General features: G+C 30.6%; 2 long non-coding RNA genes across 2 annotated transcripts; one reads left to right on the top strand and one right to left on the bottom strand.

Moving 5' to 3' along the window:
- Window positions 1–393: 393 nt before the first annotated feature.
- Window positions 394–2,112, top strand: LOC126883937 (uncharacterized). Its single transcript, XR_007697767.1, has 2 exons — window positions 394–1,057; window positions 1,931–2,112. It is a non-coding gene; the product is annotated as an uncharacterized LOC126883937 (long non-coding RNA).
- LOC126883938 (uncharacterized) lies at window positions 1,769–5,031 on the bottom strand. Its single transcript, XR_007697768.1, has 2 exons — window positions 4,502–5,031; window positions 1,769–4,167 (listed from the first exon to the last, which is right to left on the bottom strand). It is a non-coding gene; the product is annotated as an uncharacterized LOC126883938 (long non-coding RNA).
- Between the last annotated feature and the right edge of the window lie 10,347 nt (window positions 5,032–15,378).

Below are 15,378 nucleotides of genomic sequence, written 5' to 3'. Positions count from 1 at the left end.
CTTTGATTGTAAAACTTTGCTAACGAAGTTAACTTTCATCAGAACCATATCATACCTACCTATATGTGGACTGAGCATATGAATGTAAATGTTGATATTTTACCTGCTAAATATCTAGCTTGATATTTTAAATTATTAAGATCAAATTTATCCAAATGTGTTATATTATCACATAAAGCATCTTACATTTCTATCAAATTTTTATGCAATGGCTTTAAATCATAAATTCTGCTGGACCGGATTTTCCTTGTTTATGCAAAATTTACCTACCTTTGAAGTTGAGATATGCAAGGTCGTTTAATGGGTAAGTGTTGTTTTGACCTGCGTAAACTTTTTGTAACAACTCTAGTGGCGCTCCTTAATTGCTGGTGCCAGTGTGCGCCGCACACATAGGCCGTTCCAAGATGCTGTCAAAATTAAATCAATATGGCTACTGGAAGGCAAACATTGAATATTATTCTATCAGGTTCTTATGGTTTTAGATCATTTTAGTTGTTGTACAAAGATTAATTTAACATTTTCTCTGGAAGTATTAATTTAGAAAGATAATATGCCTCATTGGTGTTGTGTTTTGAAGTGTGAAATGCAAAGTAATCGTGATAAAGTTAGCTTTTACCACTTACCATCAGTGCTACATTCTAAGCACAAAACTGAACCAATTTAACTAAATAAGTTATAGTTATCATCTGAGAGACAACAACAATGGTAAAATGCAATAAAATATAAAGATTTTACTAGCAAAATGGAAATTCCCCTGTAATCATCTTATATCTGGTAAGTTACAACATTTGAACATTAACGATTTTTGAAGATGTTAACAGTCTAATCTTGTAGGAAAACCAGCCGACTTAACTGATAATAACAATCCAGATTGGGTTCCTTCAATAAATATGGGGTATATAAACACAATGAAATGAGTTCCCCAAAATCTAAAATGGGAATTAAGGTACCAAAGGAGAATTAAAAGAAAAGGGTACCTACAAGAAAAAATTGCTTTTTTATTCCTCTTGAAATGATTTATAAGACACTGGACTGTCTTATATTCTACAAATACTAGGTAGGTCTATGATTTTACACATTTTTCATTAATGATACATTACTGTTACTTTAGTAGATTTAGAAACAGTGGATAGTTAGTGGTAGATAGTAGTTATTTGGTATAAAAGTTAGTTTAGTAGAAGACAAGATTTTGCCAAATAGTCAAACATATATTACAATGGAAAAATTAACAAATACATTTTATGTCATTAACATTAACACAGGATTTTAAATATCAGCTTAAGAAATTAGCTTTATCTTGTGAAAGTATAGAAAATGATGATGCCAAAACTAAAAATTATACTGGTTTAGCAAATTACAATGTTTTTAAAATAGCTTTAAAGTATATTACACCATTTATCAAATACCATCAAAATACTGTTTTGTCACCAAGTGATCAAGTATTGCTTACTTTAGCTAAACTAAGCTTAAACTTAGATTATAAAGATTTGAGATATAGGTTTAGTATTTCACCCTACCCGGTATCAACTTATTTCAAAAATACTTTGTATATAATGTGTCTTAGGTTAAAAAAATTTGTGTTCTGGCCTGATAGAGATATTTTAAAGAAAACTATGCAAAATTCACTTAAAGAATCTTTTCATGGAAATACTACAGGTATAATTGACTTTGGACGAATGTTTGTATGAAACGAATTATTTATTGTTCTGAAGCTAGTTATTTGAGGCATTTTTGTAATTAACTATTCTAATTGGGAAATAAGCCACAATTTAACTTAAAAAATAATTTTATTAATCTTTCGACTTCCAAATCAGACGTCATTGTCAAAATACAAAATATTATTATTTATGCATATTATTACCTGTAAATATTTCTTCTGATTGTTAATTGTAAAGGATTGAAAAATTACCATTTATTTTATTTTTTTTAGAATCAGCTGAGAGAAGTGGTCTACAAAAACCCAGGAAGGAAACGGAATATGTGGCTACGAAAGGCAAAAGAAAGGTTTACAAAGCAAATGTGACACATTTTTTTGAAATATTTAGGAATATCAGTAAATTGCATTAAAAAAATGTATGAAAAGATTTTGTTCAATAAAAATGTTTATATTTATCAAGGATGTATTAATTGGTATGGCCACATATCGTCAGTGATGTAATAATACATCCTATCTGTTTTTTCATGAGTTTCGTAAGAGAGACTAAAAACTTGTCTTAGGGTCACCTGTTTTCATATGATATTTTTTGACTTGTTTTGTAGTAAATTAAACTATCTATGAACTACAAAACAAGTCAAAACTTACATATGAACACAGGAGGTGACCTTAAAACATGTTTTTCCATCTCTCCTACAAAACTCATGAAAAAACAGATAGGAGGTATTGTCACATCAGCAAGGATGTACAGTGATGAGTGCCCTAATAACCGGCAAAATAGCACAAAAGACGGGCAACATATTTAGTTGTGAGATAAAAAGAAATGAAACTAGTCGAGCTGGGAAATTTAGCGAAATTAACCTTTAAATTTTATTTTATATTGATTGTTTCCCACCTTTACACATATCAGAGGAGTATGTCAACTAAAACTGTCACTGTGACAGTGGTAGTTTCCAAACTCGTCTGATACGTCTGAAGGTGGTACACAATCAATACAATCTAAATGTATAAGTTAATATCGCTAAATTTCCCAGCTCGACTAGTTTCATTTCTTTTTATCTCACTACTTAATAATTTTCCATCTTTTGTGCTATTTTGCAGGTTATTAGAGCGCTCATCACTGTATTTCTGGTATATCCAGGGAATGTCTACAAAATATATTTTGAATGTCCAAAGAACATTCGTGGACATTCATGGAATGTTCCAATAAGACATTCAAGTAATGTTTAAAATGCTGACACAGGATTTTCCTGGGATGTTCAGGAAACGTGTTTTCGGGGATATTCCAGGAATTTTTCAATGTCTGTGTACCTTCATATGGAATATTTTGGTGTTATTAGCACCGCACTCCACTTGCGATTTGTAATCAGGAAGATTGAACACATTGTTTCAAATACAAGTCAATCCATTTGTAACTAAATAATCATGGATTGACTTCTATTTGAAAGAATGTGTTCAATATTCACGACTACAAATCGCAAGTGGAGTCCGGCGCTTAGAGCTACTTCCTCTTCGGTATTATGTATTATACTACAGAAATTAGGAACTTTCCTTCTAAATATATGTATGCATCTTGGCCATCAAACATTTTTTTAAGGGGTTACATAGGTCTTAGGGGTAAAAAAAGTGACTTTTTAAAAAAATTATATCTCGAAAACTAAAATTTATTTTTATTTATAATTGGAACATGTAAAAGTATAGTACTTAAGGTAGTCTCAAAAAAAGTTTCAGCCAAAAATATTCATTTTTGTAGGTTTTTTTGCGGTGGACAGCAAAACTAAGTCCAGTCTCATTTGAAATCAAAAAGTTTCTTGTAGTTTATACCTCTGGCTAGTAAATGAACGAAGGAATTAAAAAAAATGAAATTTGAAGATTTTACATAAGTTTAAACACATTTTTGACCCCAATTTTTCTCATTTTTAAAGTAGTTTTTTTTTGATAAAACAAAAATGACCTCATCTAATAAAAAAATCTTTGTTCATTCACTAACCAGAGGTATAAACTACAAGAAATTTCAGATGAGACTGGACTTGTTATGCTGCTCACCACAAAAAAGGGCTGTTGTCGAAAAATTGCAGTCAACTCTACAAAAATGAATATATTTGGCTGAAATTTTTTTGAGTGTACTATACTTTTACATGTTCCAATTATAAATAAAAATAATTTTTAGTTTCCAAGATATAATTTTTTTAAAAAGTCACTTTTTCTACCCGCAAGACCTATGTAACCCCTTAATAACTGCATTTCCATGCTGTAGCAAACTTAACAAATTGTTGATTTCAAATTGTAACAGTTAAGTTTTGCAAAGTATGCTGCCCTCTTGTATCTTCTGTGTTATCTTCATCATACAATTACTTCATCTAAAAACTTTCTGCGATATATTCATTTTGTTGCTAAAATTATTTCCTGATCCATGGGTTGAATAAGCGATGTATTTTTTGGCAAAAACATACAACTAAAGTTGCCATGTTTTGATCATAGAATATTTTCAGAGGGATGAGCAGGAGCGTTGTCTAAAATCAAAAAACATTTCACCTCTTCCGGCAGATTCTCAGTTTCTTCTCTTGAAATTTTTTCACTGCAGGTACAGTCGGAGAAATGAAAGAGTACCCATGAACGATCACATATTATTAACATAATTAATCTATATCGTTTATTATTTATAGAAAAAGAACAGCAAATACAAAATATGTGATTGTACCTGTTTGACGTGACCGTTCATGGGTATTCTTTCATTTTTCCGACTGTACAAATTCTTTAAAAGGTCCATTTTTTAAGATATCTGGGGTGAACCACTATGATGAAATTATTTATTTTTATAGCTCCACAATTATATACAAATCCTACCTCAAAATATTTGTAAGAATTTAAACTCTTGAATGCCTTCATTTGTTGACCTGTGTAAAAACTATTACTAAGCTCCAAATACAAAAAAAAACTATGTCCATGTAAGTAACTATATTTGTCCATGTTGTCACCCTTGAAAAACTTTTTCTACTGTAGGTTAACTCATACCCCTTGAGGGAAAATGCATCTATATACCAAAAGCTTTTGAAAATATTTACTTATGTTTATTTATTCACTGCTTACAACTAAATACAGTCGTTAAAGTACTTCTACAGCTAGAAGCTACAGAAGTCAACAGCAAAATGTTCGGAAAATACAACTATAAAAAACTATTATACAACGATTAAACTATTATATAAAAACAATTATATAAACCACTATTTTATAACAACAATAACTATTTTATAAAAAAACTATTAAACGTAAAAAACTTAAGAAACTCAATGCGGTACAAATATAAATAATTTCAATGTTTGCCTTCCAGCTTTCAATTAGTGTCATAAACGTCAAAGTCTTGAAATGGCCTATTGCACACGTGGCCAGGGTACTGAAGCGTTTTTTCGACAGGTAATACCTATAGGAACAAATTATAACTATTTCCTGTCAAATTATATTATAACTGTCAAATTATAAACTGGATAAATTATAAATGTCAAAAAATGGCATTTCGCCCTTTTTTTTTTCAAATCAACGGAAAACAGTGAAACTTATGATTTTTTTAGTAAAAATATCTTCGAGATGATCGAAAAATATTTAAAATGACGTGTTACAAAGTTTAATATACTCATTTATTGTTAATATAATTGCAAAAAAAGGTCGGAATTGCAAAAAAAAATATTTTCTCAATAACTGTTGAAAAAATTAGTGTATAGTTTTGAAAGTTTTGTCAAATGAGGGTTCTTTGGTGCTTAATATGTGATAAAAATTTCAAAGCGATTCATTCAATTGTTTAAATTTTATTGAAATTGTTTATCTGAGAGAGCATTTTTTTGCAATAACATAAGTCAGAAAAAAATGACCTTAGAACCATTCCACAGGTGTCAAATGAAAGAGCACGAGCTACATTTTCAACATGGTTTAAAAAAGTGAATAAAAAATGCATTTATTAGTAATAAATAATTATGCAAATGTATCGTCAATTTTTATTTATAAACTTTTTGAATAACTTTTTCCAAAAAAATTAACTTTTTTAACCTGTTTAAAGTGCACAACTACCAAGTAATGTTATCTATATCATAATTGATAAAAAATTGTAATAAATATGTATATTTTCTTATATAACAAAATAAAAAGTTTATAAGGAAAGGTTCACGATACTTTTGCATAATTATTTATTAGTAATAAATGCATTTTTTATTAACTTTTTTTAAACCAAGTTGAAAATATAGCTCATGCTCTTTCATTTGACACCTGTGGAATGGTTTTAACGTAATTTCATCTGAGTTATGTTATTGCAAAAAAAATGCTCTCTGGGATAAACAATTTAAATAAAATTTAAACAATTGAATGAATCGCTTTGAAATTTTTATCACATATTAAGCACCAAAGAACCCGTATTTGACAAAAATTTCAAAGCTGTTAACTAATTTTTACAACAGTTATTGCGAAAATATTTTTTTTGCAATTCCGACATTTTTTGTGCAATTACATTAACAATAAATCAGTATATCAAACTTTGTAATACGTCATTTTAAAGCTTTTTCCATAATCTCGGAGATATTTGTACTAAAAAAACCATAAGTTTCCCTGTTTTCCATTGATTTGAAGAAAAAAGTGAAAAATGCCATTTTTTCACACTTAATTGTTTATAAATAAAAATGGCCGCCAGACCCTACGCAGGAAATAGTTACAATTTGCTCTTATTGGCGATTCGGATTAAGATCGCAGCGCCAATGTGGTATCAAATTGAACTGAGCTAAGGGGCCATTCGGTCATTGTGAAGTTAGTCATATTGATGAGAGTGGAGAAAACTAATGGCGCCACAATTGATTGTATTGTTGTATGTTTAGTTTTGTTCGTTTATCTGTGTTTTTCTTTTAAATTTAACACACCAGTAGTGCATTTTTAAGTCAAAAAAACTTGAAAACGACAATTACCCTTTAACGCAAAACAACAAATAACGTAACAACAAACGAGTAATATACAGCAACAATTAATTAACCGCGATTAAACCATAAACAAACAAAGTCTCCTAACCTAAACAATATGTCAGATGCCATGCTTTCAACTTCAACCTTCAACCGTCAACGTGAAAGAAAATAAACAATGGCCCGTCATTGAATGTCCCCTTAGCTCGGTTACTGCAATATTCTCCAGAGGGCGTATTGCTTAGGACGAGATGCCAATAGGTATTACCTGTCGAAAAAATGCTTCAGTACCCTGGGGGAGAGATTAAATGTCCAGCAAACGACGGCAATGTTGCCAGATTCCTTTTAGCGGGAATTTTAAAATTTTATAGCAGTTTGGTTTTAAATTTGACAGTTCTGTTTTCTCAAGTCAAAAATCTTAACCTTACTTTTACAAGTGATTAGGATTATTATTATTATTTTATTTACATGTAAATTGAAACAATAAATATTGTGCTGTGTCATAATTTCAAACTCATTATGCTGCAGTCTTTTCCAGTTGATAAAATTGCAATTCAAAAACTTTTAGGTGGGTAGGTGTAACTTCCACATTATTATTTATTTTTTAAGTATTAAGGTTGATGTTGATATCAAAAATTTAGATTTCAAAGATAGTTTTATGTAGGATGTAGGTAGATACTAATAGAGTAATACTAGATAATAGATTAGATACAAAGTAAGCTGTAAGTAGTATAACTGCCCATGTAATCACCTGTTATGTTGTTTTTTTAGATTTGCACTGTATTGATGTCACAGGAAAAGAACAAGAGTACAAGAAAATGAAACATCTTATTATGAATGTATATGTATGTGATCTTAAAAAAAATATTTTACAAAACAAGATAGAGAAACAGCTTTAAAATCCCAAGGATCCTGCAAAATGTTTATTTGGTGTACTAGTTGAATAATAGTATCTAAAAATATTGAAACTATTTTAAAACACGTTACGGCCATGAGGATGATATAGAGCACTTACATAAATACCAAAATCAGATAAATATCTCTTCAAAGTTTATTTTGAGACTTTCTTCAAAAATGTAAGTAAACTATTTGCATATCGACGGCAGAAAGGCAGGATTTCGTAACTGAAAAATTTTTATAACATGAGTTACTTCAGTTTTCGCTTTAGAATAAGTGTATCGGCAGCTATTAAACAGCGATTACAGCTGGGAAAGTTTCTGGAAGGCTTTCCCAGCTCTAAAAGCTGTTTAATAGGTGCTGATACACTTATTCTAAAGCGAAAACTGAATAACTCATTTTATACAAATTTTTCAGTTATGAGGTCCTGCCTTTCCGCCATTGATATACACAATATAATTTAAAACAAGAGTGTTACCACTAAACCACTTTTTAAATATTACTCATGAATATTTACTACAGTTTACAATTTCAAACTAGTGTGTTTGATTCTCCTATACCTATATTTTACTTTTTTAGTAAACTTCAGACTGTTCAGGATAGCATAATAGCATAGGAGACGAATTAAAAAGAATTGATTTACTTACAAGAAAAGATATCACAAACATTAAACTCTCTTATGGCATTGATTTGAAAGATGGGTATATGTACCATGATGATGCAACCAGTGTTTATTTTTGGGTTGAATGCTTACAGACTCATGTCCAATATTATTTTACAAACAACAGGGCATACTAATGGATATTCATTCTGAATTTAACATTTATGATTTTTGTCTTATTTTCCTTAATACTGTGCCAAAAGGAAATGTTAATTAAGTTTGGTAAATCCTTTATCGCAATCGATGGAACTCATGGGCTCAATTCCTATGACTTTGAACTTATGACAGTATTAGTAAAAGATGAATTTGGGAATGGATTTTGTACTGCTTTCTTATTTTCAAATAGAAAATATACCTACTTTAATTTACCAATTTTTTTAAATACATGTCTGTGTTGGTATTATAGTCAAATGTTTTCATATCAGGCATAAGCGACACCTTTTACAATGCCTCGTCAAATGTAATGGGTATTGCTCCTAATAGACTGTTAAGTGCCTGGCACATAGATAGGGCATGGTAAGTAAATCTTAATAAAATATCTGATTCTGAAAAAAATCCTATTATGTATACAAGATGTATTAATGATGGTTTAGAGAGTATTAATAGCTTTTTGGGTAGACTTCTAAGTGATGCAGATACATACAATTTTAGTAAGTATTTCCAGTAGAACTACTGCAATAACATCCAACAATGGGCCTATTGTTATAGGAAGGGGTTATGGAATTAATACCAATATGACCATTCAAAATTTTCATAAAATTTTGGATAAAAGGGTATCCATTAGTTGTTATCAGCTACGTTTAAAACTTGGCACTCATGGAGAGCTATACTATAATATGTAATAGGTATATCTCATAATATTACATCTCATATTGTTCACTACAGTAGTACTGAGTGAGCCTGCATACACAGAACCATAATAATATATTATAGTTCGTGTATGCAGGCTCACTCATTACAATAGTGAGCAATATGAGATATAACATATTATAGTATAAGTATCTGTGCATGACCAGATTAACACGTTTGGTACCCATCTCAAACAAGCTCCACTTGGCTGGTACCACATAGTTAAATCATTTATTTAGTTATACAGTACTACTCACATAACTTATGTGTTGTCAGTACCTTCCGTAAAACCTTCGTGATGCTACCCATACGTCATGGCCACTGAATGTGTTAAAGCTTGTTAATGTAGGAGAGTTATACTAAAATATATATCGCCTATTATATTGCCTTAAATAGAAAAATATCTTATTTAAATTGTATCCATGTAAGTCTTTATTTAATGAAATAAACCTTTTAATCAAAAAAGTGTTGTTTACTTGTGTACACCCAGCAATATCCTGATCATAGATAAATAATATAGTATTACCGGATCCTGATATGCAGACGCCAATAGAGCTTTTCATCGATTGTCATTTGTTTCGAGCTTCTGGCATGAGTCACATAATATTAATGTATCTATGTCATACGTCTTTGGTTTGTATCATTGGTATATACCAATAACGTACGACGTAGATATATTAATATTATGTGACACATGACAGAAGCTCGAAACAAATGACTGTGAATGAAATGCCCTATTGAATAGGGCTTTTCATCGATTGTCATTTGTTTCGAGCTTCGGTCAAGTGTCACATAATATTAATATATCTACGCCATATATCTGTGTTTTGTATCATATTGGCAATATCAATAACATATGACATAGATATATTAATATTAGACAACACATGACAGAAGCTCGAAACAAATGACTGAGTGAAAAGCCCTATATCATGTAAATACAAGTCATAAAGATGTCTTTCTACGGTTAAAATTTCACAGCCTAAAGACATCACTTATGTAACTTCTTAAGCCGTCACAAAATGACTGCAATAAGAAAATAGAATTTATTAACTCACCTCGCCCCCAGGCAAAGTAAAGGTGCTAGGCCACTAAGAATGTTTTTTTCAATTTTTTTTATTTTGCGGCTTTAGCGCTTAGCTATTTAGCCAGATACATGATGAGAATTAATACTATTATAATACATATTAAAACTAATTCAAATTACTAGTAATTTTATTAATATTCTGAATAATTATGTAACCAGTTAATACTAAAATAAAAAAGTGTCCATCTATACTATCCCAACACATTTTCACCTTTGAAATCGTAAATTTCCATTCCCATTAAAAATAATTTGTACTGTATAAGTATATTTCTTTTGAGCTTCATTTTTTTTTTCAAAATACTCCAACGTGAGTTTTAAATTATGACAAAGTACAATACTTGTTTCAATATTTACATGTAAATAAAATAATCCTAATTACTTGTAACATTAAGGTTATAAATTTAAGAATACAGAACTCTCTTTTAAAACCAAAGTGGCATTAGACTAATTTTAAAATTCCCGCTAAAAGGAAAAAGGTAAATCTGGCAACAGTGCCGTCGTTTGCTGGACATTTAATCTCTCCCGTACCCTGGCTGTTCAAGTGTCATGGAAAAACCTTATTGCGCTGAACTAAATGACTATACTAGAAAACTTACGACGCACATATGATTTGTTCAGTTGTCAGTACGACGCTGAAGTAAAGCCGACCACTAGAGTTGCACAAGTTTGACTTGAATGTTTGAACTTGACTTGAGTTTGACTTAATTTCAAGTCAAACTCAAGTCAATCCTTCTGACAAATAATTCAAGTCAAGTCAAACTAGTCAATGGTTACAGGTTTGAAAATTCAAACTGTTTGTCAAACTAGTTTGAAAGGGTTTGAAAATTTTTTTTTTTTTTTATTTAATGGCATAGACATTAGTCATACAGCCAGTTGCAATAAACAAAATACAATCCTAATCCTAATACAAAATTAAACAGAAACAATATAGTAACACAATAAATAATACAATACAATAATAATACAATAAAAACAATAATGGAACTCTGATAAAGTGATAAAATATTTATGACAAAAAAAGAAGATGCAAATCTGAACTTAAATCATAAAAAATCTCATGCCCGCGTACAAATCTTATAGGACCGTGCGTGTATCTGACAAGAAATCTATAATGATATTGTATATTTGTTGTGAGCCTGTAGCCAGCAAAGACTGTATATTGAATGGTGCATGCATATCAAGTTTAATTAAATTTTTATAGAGAGAGTTTGAATGCTGTTGAAACTTAGTACATTCAAAAAAGATATGATCAAGATCACCCTGCTTTCCGCAATGTTTGCAATTATTGTCTTCAATCACATTTATTTTATATAAATGACTTGGATAGCAAGCATGCCCAAAACGTAATCGATTTATAGTTGTTATATATTTACGTGGAGCTTTAAAACTCTTAAACCATGTACTTTGTGGAATCACTGGTTGTAAAGTGGTGTATCTTGTGGGGTTTGTTAAGCAGTAAAGATTCCATTGATCTTTCCATATCGATAGTTGGTTTCTTTTAAAAATAGTAATAACATCTGATACACATAAAGAATATGACAATAAAGTGCCTGATGTTATACTGGATTTGGCTAAGTAGTCTACATACTCATTATCTTTGAGTCCAATATGTGCCTTAACCCAAATAAATTTTATATTGAAGCCAGAGTCTTCTAACTGCTTTAACATATCCTTTATTAAAAATATGTAAGGATTACTAAATGTTTTGGGCAAAAAAGTATTTTTGATATTCTGTAAAACTGATAGACAGTCTGAAAGAATTAACGTTTTTTTAGTATAAGAGTTTTTAATATATTTCAACGCTTCGAGTATGGCCAATAATTCCGCAGAGAAAATTGAAAACTCATTGGGAAGTTTGTACTTGAATTCAAAACCTCCTGAGGGTAAAAAATACGCACAGCCAGACCCTTCTCCTGATTTAGATGCATCTGTGTATATAACTGTTGCATCACTGTAGCAGTTCAAAATAGATTTCAGGATATTGTTGCTGATTATGTTGTTTTCGTTGTATGTGGGTATTATTACATCAGTTTTATGGAAGAGAGCAAAGTAGTCTAAGTTTTTGTCTACTGTGTTTAATTCCTTTGAAAAAATAGGATTGTTCTGTAATGCAGTACATAAAGGCGGAGATGGTTTTTTAATCCAATACTTGTGAGTAAGATCTGATTCGTTAAGATGGCATATACTGGAAAATAATTCGAAATTTGTAGTGTGTGCTTTAAGTACCCATTTTTCGCTTAGTAAATTTCTTCTAATCTGTAAAGGAGGCTCAGAAGCTTCAACATGTATTAGTTGTATAGGAGTAGATCTCATAGCACCTAAACAGATTCTCAAGGCAGAGTTTTGGAAAACGTCAATTTTTCTTAAAAGGTTTTTGGAAGCAGAACCGTAGAGGGTAGCACCATAATCTATAATGGATCGTATATAAGCTCTATAAAACAATAAAGATGTTTCAACATCGCAGCCCCACCACACTCTAGTTGTCATTCTAAGGAAATTAATACCTTTGCTACATCTATCCAGCATATATTGTATGTGTGGTTTCCAAGTTAGTTTTTTGTCCAGAATGAGTCCCAGACATTTGACATTATTTTTAAATGTAAAAGATTGATCACTAAGTAATACATCTTGGTTTATAGGAAGATTGTGTCTTGTAAAGACAGATACTGCTGATTTTTTAATTGATAAATTTAAGCCGTTCTCTAAGAACCATGGAAAGAGGGAACTACAAACTGTACTTAGGTTTTGCATACCGTTTTCATATTTCTTGCTTTCCATATAGACACAAAAATCGTCTGCATATTGTATGATTTTGAATGGGATGTTGTTTATTTGCATCTTATGTATGTCAGAGGTGTACAGATTAAATAAAATTGGTGATAATACTGAGCCTTGTGGTATACCGTAATAATTATGTCGAGGTCCTATTAGTTTATTATTATGATCTCTGATGTAAATTACCCTATCTGTATAGAAACCGATTATTGTGTTAACGAAAGCAATTGGCATATGAAAAAAATTTACCATTTTATGTTTTAAGGTTGATAAACAAACTGAGTCATATGCTCCTTCAATATCTAAGAATAGTGCTGCTAAGTAGTTATTTTTAGTTAAGTTATTCTGTACATCTACAACAAGTGTTGTTAAAGCGTCTAGAGTTCCAAAACCTCTTTTGTAACCAAACTGGTTTACTGGAAGTAAATTCTCTTTTTGTAACCACCAATCTAATCTAAATTTTATAAGCCTTTCTAAAGTTTTAAAAATACAAGACAGTAAGGATATTGGTCTATATGAACTTACGATGTTTGGGTCTTTTCCGGGTTTAAGGATAGGAACAACTAAGATGTCTTTGAAAGAATCGATAACTATATTTTTTGGATGATATCATTGAAGACATTTAAAAGAAGTTTTTTAGCAACATCTGGTAGGTTGGTTAACATGGGGTATTTTATATGATCGATACCAGGAGAAGTATTTATGCGGTTTTTAAGGGCAAAATCTAATTCAGTTTCAGTAAATGGTTTTAACAGGAAGTGATTATTTGAATGATGACTTTGTGTAGATCGTGTAGGTGAATTTTGAGCAAAAGGAGGACATACTTTATTAAAAAAGTCGTCTAATAGATTATCATTGAAGGGTTTTATACTAATAGATGCTTTTCGATTCATTTTGTTGGCCTGTGACCATATCTCCTTAGAGGAGGTATTTTTGCTTAAATTAGAACACCATTTAATCCAACTAGCTTTGGCTTTTTGTTTCAACTGCTTTTTAGTATGAGCAGTAACTTTCTGACAATTTAGATAATTATCAAGGCTTGGTGAACGTTTATACAATGCTAATGCTTCTTTTCTGTCATTGATTATCAGATTGCATTCTGGGTCCCACTATGGTGGAGGCGATCGATTTTTAGATTTAAAAATTTTGTATTGAGGAATAGATCTAATTGCAGCATCATTAATGCAATCTAATAGAAAACTATAATTTTGATAAGTATTGAAAGAGCTATTGTAGTTGGAAAACATGTTTTCAATTAAGGATGTATACAGGGACCAATTGGCTTTCTTGATATTCCATTTGCTTTTTGGATAAATTATTTCTTGTGAGGTGTTGGTTATTGAAAAATTCATAGATATAGCAAAATGATTCGAGCCTAAGGTGTCAGATAAAACTGACCAAGTAAATTTACTGGCTATATTAGCTGTGCAGAGTGAAATGTCAATCATAGATTTTTGAGTACCATATCTAGGAAGATATGTAGGTTCTCCATTATTCAAAATTACAAGATCTAGGTCTTCGATACTGCTAACAATTTGCTTACCAACTGGATCATTACGCAGTGAGCCCCATAGTGAGTGATGAGCATTCATATCTCCGCCAATTAAAAAAGGTGATTTGATTTGTGAGAAGATATTTATCCAATCGTTTTTGGATGTACTAATATTTGGAGGTCTATATATAGATAAAAAACTTAATTCTATTGTGTTACATTTAACGATAGCACCGCAAACTAAAATTCCCTCATTAAAATTGTTTCTAATATTTATTTCACGAAATGGTATAGTTGTTTTAATTAAAATTGCAACACCTGCATACCCGTCATATCTATCTTGGCGAATTACATTATAACCTTTAAATGTATAATTTTGATTTGGTTTGAACCAGGTTTCACTTAATAATACAATATCAATATTTTCAGTTATTAAAAAATGAATTAAACTATTTTTATTCGAAACAACGGATCTACCGTTCCATTGCAAAATTTTTAATGATTTAAGTTCTGGGAACATGTTATTTATGAGTGATATCCTCTAAAATCGTTTTTATACCATGGTAAATACTATCTTGACTCATAGTTTTTATATCATCTACAGTTTGAATATTTGTAATCAAATTAAAAATATAATTGGAAATGAGAGTTTCCAATACTCGTTGATCTGATCTGTTTTGACAAATTGGGGGTTTTAAATTAGCAGGAAGGGGTTTGGAGGGCCCAAAATTAAAAGGGAACATGGGTGAATTGTTTTGTGTTTGGTTTGGTGATATTTTTCGTTTTTTAGCTATATTATAGTGGCTTGAGGAGGGTTGGGATTGGGATGTATTATTTGAAATGTTTTGATTTTTATGTGTGGTAGTAGAAGGGGATGATTTTTTTGAAGATGTTGGGAGGGGAGGAAAACTGTCTTCGATATTGTCTAGTGTGGAATATCTATTCTGAATAAACAATCCCGAGAAGGACGATTCACAGTAATTTTTTGCCTCGATAAAGGAAATTTTTTGCTCAATCATCACGTTCTTT

Source organism: Diabrotica virgifera, chromosome 4, assembly GCF_917563875.1.
Source record: "Diabrotica virgifera virgifera chromosome 4, PGI_DIABVI_V3a".
Lineage (NCBI taxonomy): Eukaryota > Metazoa > Arthropoda > Insecta > Coleoptera > Chrysomelidae > Diabrotica > Diabrotica virgifera.
This window is presented reverse-complemented; position numbering and strand designations above follow the sequence as displayed.